Source organism: Morus notabilis, unplaced genomic scaffold (assembly GCF_000414095.1).
Source record: "Morus notabilis unplaced genomic scaffold, ASM41409v2 Scaffold115, whole genome shotgun sequence".
In the NCBI taxonomy this organism is placed as follows: domain Eukaryota; kingdom Viridiplantae; phylum Streptophyta; class Magnoliopsida; order Rosales; family Moraceae; genus Morus; species Morus notabilis.
In genome coordinates this window covers 208,871-214,599 of record NW_010361020.1, presented here as the reverse complement: position 1 = coordinate 214,599, position 5,729 = coordinate 208,871, and the positions used below count along the sequence as shown (strand labels likewise).

The 5,729-nt window shown below is 40.2% G+C and overlaps 1 non-coding gene across 1 annotated transcript; it reads left to right on the top strand.

The window, feature by feature from the left end:
• The first annotated feature begins 1,638 nt into the window (after positions 1-1,638).
• LOC112091574 lies at positions 1,639-1,745 on the top strand. Its single transcript, XR_002902197.1, has one exon. It is a non-coding gene; the product is annotated as a small nucleolar RNA R71 (small nucleolar RNA).
• The last annotated feature ends 3,984 nt before the right edge of the window (positions 1,746-5,729 follow it).

Below are 5,729 nucleotides of genomic sequence, written 5' to 3'. Positions count from 1 at the left end.
TGCCACCAGAGAGTCAATAACTGAGATGGCTGAGCATTCTTCAGTTTCACTCGGGAACCTCATTACCTTGAACACATTAAAGGTGACCTGTTCTTCTTGGACCCTCATGGTCAATTCTCCTTTCTGAACATCAATCAAAGTGCGACCAGTTGCAAGAAAGGGCCTCCCTAAAATTATGGGCACTCTTCTATCTGCTTCATAATCAAGAATAATAAAGTCAGTAGGAAAAATGAACTTATCCACCCTTACTAGTACATCCTCGATCTTTCCTTCAGGAGTTGCAATTGACCTGTCAGCCAGCTGCAAAGATACTGTGGTCGGCCTTGCTTCTCCAATACCCAACTTCTTGAATATGGACATCGGCATTAAAATGCTCTACCAAAGTATTGGTTTCCAATAGAGCATGGAATAGTAAAACTTCCTGGATCCTTTAGCTTGGGCGGGAGTTTGTTCTGCAGAATAGCACTGCATTCTTCGGTCAAAGTCACTGTTTCAAACTCCCCAAGCCTGCGTTTCTTGGTCACGAGATCCTTCATGAACTTAGCATAGCTTGGCATTTGTTCTAAGGCTTCCACTAGCGGTATGTTGATGTGTAGCTGTTTCAAAACATCTAAAAACTTGCGAAACTGCCCATCTTGTTATTGTTTCTGGAAGCGCTGTGGGAATGGTAGAGGTGGTCGGCTGCCACTGGTGTTGCTGGTGTTGGCTGCTCCAGAATGCTGCGGAAATGCTGCAGCATTCTACACGTCAGAATTTGGTTGCTTACTCCTGTGATGTTCTTCTTGTGGCTGTGTTTTCTTCTCTCCCTCTTGGATTGAAGTGGGCTCTGTGTGAGCAGCCAGAGGTTTTGCTTTTGATTCCAACTCCTTTCCATACCTTAGTGTGATAGCTTTGCAGTGTTCTTTCCCGTCTCTTCATGGATCTTCAGTATTGCTTGGGAGAGAACCTTGGGGCCTGTTGTTCAAAGAGTTTGTGATCTGTCCAACCTGATTTTCTAAATTCTGTAGTGCTGCATCATGGCTCTGGATTTTGGCTTCACTCCTTGAAATAAACTCTTTTAACAAGCTCTCCAAAGAGCTAGATTGTTCCACGGCTTGAGTTCTTTGTTGTTGCGGTGGATATCCAGGTGGATAGGTGCTTCTGTGGTAGGCATTGGGCTGACTAGTTCCTACTCCCTGATTACTCCATGATAAGTTTGGATGTTGCCTCATCCCTTGGTTATGAGGATTTGAATAGTGATGACTACCCTTGTTGAAATTAGCAACATAGCATGCAGAGGCAGGGTTGGATGGGCAATCTTCATATTGGTGGCTATCTCCACAGTAAACACACAAAAAACTAGGGGTGTGCACTGCATTTACCCCTGCCGGTGTGTTTAATGCCTTTACCATATTCGTCAAGGATGACATTTGTGCTGAGAGTGCAGTGATGGCGTCAACCTCGTGAATTCCAGTGGCCTTCCTTGCATTATGCCTCTCGGTTGGCCATTGATAGTTGTTGTTTGCCATCCTCTCTAAAATCTCATATGCATCATTATAAGATTTGGCCAAAATGGCTCCACCTGCTGCGGCATCCACTATAGTTCGTGTTTGCCCATTGAGACCATTATAAAATGTCTCCATTTGAATCTAGTGGGGGATCCCATGATGAGGGCACTTCCGCAGTAGTTCCTTAAATCTATCCCACGCTTCATACAATGACTCCCCATCTGCTTGTTGGAATGAAGTAATGTCATTCCTTAACTTGGCATTCTTAGTTAGAGGGAAGTATTTCATGAGAAACTTTTCTGCCAACTCATTCCATGATGTCACTGAATCCGGAAGCAAGGAATTCAGCCACACTCGTGCCCTGTCCCTCAAGGAATAAGGGAAAAGCTTCAACCTCAATGTATCTTCAGTCACTCCCGGGAGCTTAAAAGCATCACTCACTTCCATAAATTGTCTAAGATGGATGTGAGGATCTTCAGTTGCCATGCCACTGAATTGCCCCACGGTCTGGAGCATTTGGAACATCACGGGTTTCAGCTCAAAATGAGGTGCCTAAATTGCTGGCCTCACTATGCCCGGGTTAAGTCCGTGCAAAATGGGCACTGCATAGTCTCGAATGGCCCTGTTTCTATCATCAATCAGCTCTGGTTGTGGAACAGGGTTGTTGGCAATTGATTGCTGCCCGTTGTTTCCTGCTGCCCCTTCTGCCATGTCTCTCACTCCTGCTAAGCCTTGTTGCTCCCTTCTCCTAGCTCGGAATGTTCTTTCTATTTCAGGATCTATAGGCAGCAACTCCAAGTCTTGCGGTGGATTCATGCAAGCAACTTAGTAACCTGAGGAATTAAGAGCCAAATGAATGAGATTAAAAAGTAAACAAATGTAAAACAAATTAACTCCTGCAAATATTTTAATGATTTCAATTTCCCGGCAACGGCGCCAAAAACTTGTTGCGTGATAATTATGCTCGCAAGTGCACGTGTCGCTAACAAGTAATAAAGTGTACACAAGTACGGATATCGATCCCACGAGGAATGAATCACCAAAATATGTGTCGGGAGTTGTATATTCAACAAAATAACAAGAAATAAATTCGGCACAAATTTACTAAGATGATGTAATTGAAATGAATGTAAATGAAATGAAATCTGATGGCTAAATGTAACAAGAATGTAATGATGGGATGTAAATTAGTGGTAAAAATGAGCTAGGCTTGCTAACTTCCCCTCTACTGCAAGTCTGACTAGAATGTTACCAAGAATGCTGGAGCATTCTACTATCCTGTCAACAGAAACTCGTTGATGCATAAAGTTCTTCCGAATTGATTATGACTGTGGTCCCTCAAGCTATTTCCAACATATTCCTATGTGGATCCAGCTCTCGGACTGCAGATTTAAGCTCAGGTTTCATTAAGTTATGCAAGGTGAATAATATATTCCTATGCTATCCACTAATCAAAAACTCAGCAAGCTTATTGAACAAGCATCATTCATGCTAATCCGATTAAAACTAACACTTCCAGTATTAATCTTAATCTTGCATCCTAAAATTGATGGCCAGTTAAGAATAGAAATAGATATTAGCTCACATGAATGAACAGGAATAGTAGATTAATAGCATCTCAGAAACAACTTGTCATTCTTACAATATTGGTTCCATTAGCAAACCTAGCTACAACAACTTAGTTCATAATGATAGATACAAGATCCAAAGCTCCAGTACAATCCATATCTAGAATTAGTAGCTAAATAACAAAAGATAGTTAAGCTAACAGAAGAAGAACAAGTTCGGCTGGATCTTGGATTCCTCTGTGGCCGGCCAACAATGTCCTTCAACGTCCAGCTCTCTCAGCTTTGTATTCTCCTTCTAGGCTGGAAATCACGTGTTGTTCTACTTTCCTCAGCTCTCTCCCGAAGCTTTTTCCTCTCTGAATAGTGTCTTTTTGTATTTTCTGGTGTCTTCGTACTACCCCTGTGTGCTCTCTATTTTTCAGCAACTGTCGTCTTTTTATATTAATGCCCGATTCTCTCTCTTCCTCTTTTTTCTCCCCCTGGCGGCTGCCAACTTATCCTAAGAGAAACATTCCCTTCTAGGGCAACACAAGGGCTGAGGTGTCACTGCTAATGTGCACAGTGGACCCATTTGACACCTCCTCAGCCAGCTCACACGGATTCCTTTCTGTCTGCATTGTCTAGCTAGTGCGCTGACATCAATCAGCTGCCAACTAATCCCAGAATGTCGTCCAGAATGCTGCAGCATTTTAGCCCAGCAATTTCCTGCAAGGAACTCACATAGAATTAGCCAATTTTTCACTTATTTTACTTCCAAATTACCAGCTTTCACTTCAAGAGGCGCAGCAATATGGAATTAGGCCAAAGTACATGCAACTCTACAAATCTAACTTAAAACAAACAATAAACGAGAACAATCACTCATGGACAAATAATTTTAGGCTACAAAACCAGTGGATAACTCTAATTTCTTAGAGTTATCAGTTTTTTATTTTTTTTTCATTTTTTGGATGGTTTGGATGGTTTGGATTTCTTCTGCTTCTTCTTCTTCTCTGCCTTATTATTCTCTCTGGACTTTTATCAGCTCTTTGTCAAATTTGGCCTTGGGGAAGTCGTGTTCTTCCCATTTCTTAGCCCTTTGTCAGATTCAGGTATTTGCCCTCTCTATTTTTTTTTTCATTTTTTTGATGGTTTCGCTGATTTTTTATTTTTATTTTTTATTTTTTATATGGTCTGGATGGTTTGGATTTCTTCTTCTTCTTTTTCTATACCTTATTATTCTCTCTAGACTCTCATCAGCTCTCTGTAACATTCAGCCTTGGGGAAGTCGTCTTCTTCTTATTTCCTTGTCCTTCGTTAGATTCAGGTATTTGCCCTCTCCATTATTTTTTTTTTCATTTTTCGGATGGTTTGGATGGGTTTTTATTTTTTATTTTCATTTTTTAGATGGTTTGGTAGGTTTGAATTTCTTCTTCTTCTTCTTCTTCTTCTCGGCCTTATTATTCTCTTAGCAATCTCGTTAGCTCTCTGTCAAATTCGGCCTTAGGGCGTGTTCTTCTCATTTCTTCGTCCTTCGTCAGATTCAGGTATTTGCCCTCTGCATTTTTTATTTTTCTTTTCATTTTTTGGATGGTTTTTTATTTTCATTTGTTAGATGGTTTTGATGGTTTGGATTTCTTCTTCTTCTTCTTCTCGGCCTTATAATTCTCTCTGCACTCTCATTAGCTCTCTGTCCAATTCGGCCTTGGGGAAGTTATGTTCTTCTCATTTTTTCGCCCTTCGTCAGATTCAGGTATTTGCCCTCTTCATTTTTATTTTTTTTTTCATTTTTTGGATGGTTTGGATGGTTTGGGATTTTTGGATGGTTTGGATTTTTTGGATGTTTTCAATGGTTTGGAGTTTTTTGATGGTTTGGATGGTTTTTTATTTTTTTTTTCATTTTTGGGATGGTTTGGATAGTTTGGATTTCTTCTGCTTCTTCTTCTTCTCTGCCTTATTATTCTCTCTGGACTTTTGTCAGCTCTCTGTCAAATTTGGCCTTGGGGAAGTCGTGTTCTTCCCATTTCTTAGCCCTTCGTCAGATTCAGGTATTTGCCCTCTCTATTTTTTATTTTTTTTTTCATTTTTTGGATGGTTTGGCTGGTTTTTTATTTTTATTTTTCATTTTTTAGATGGTTTGGATGGTTTGGATTTCTTCTTCTTCTTCTTCTTCTCCGCCTTATTATTCTCTGTAGACTCTCGTCAGCTCTCTGTAAAATTTGGCCTTGGGGAAGCGTCTTCTTCTTATTTCTGCGCCCTTCGTTAGATTCAGGTATTTGCCCTCTCCATTATTTATATTTTTTTTTATTTTTTGGATGGTTTGGATTTCTTCTTCTGGAGTTGTTGTTGTTGTTTTTGGTGCTCAGAATTTTAGTTTACTAAGGAAAGAAAGGAATTTGGTTTCTTCTTCCTCTCTGCCCTATTATTCTCTCTGAATTCTCGTTAGCACTTTGTCAAATTCGGCCTGGGGGAAGTTGTGTTCTTCCCATTTCTTCGTCATTCGTCAGATTTAGGTATTTGCCTTCTCAATTTTTTTTTTTTTTTCATTTTTTGGATGGTTTGGATGGTTTTTTTTTATTTTTTTTTTCAATTTTTAGATGGTTTGGATTTCTTCTTCTTCTTCTTCTTTTCCGCCTTATTAGTCTCTCTGGACTCTCGTAAGCTATCTGTCAAATTCGGCCTTAGGGAAGTCGTG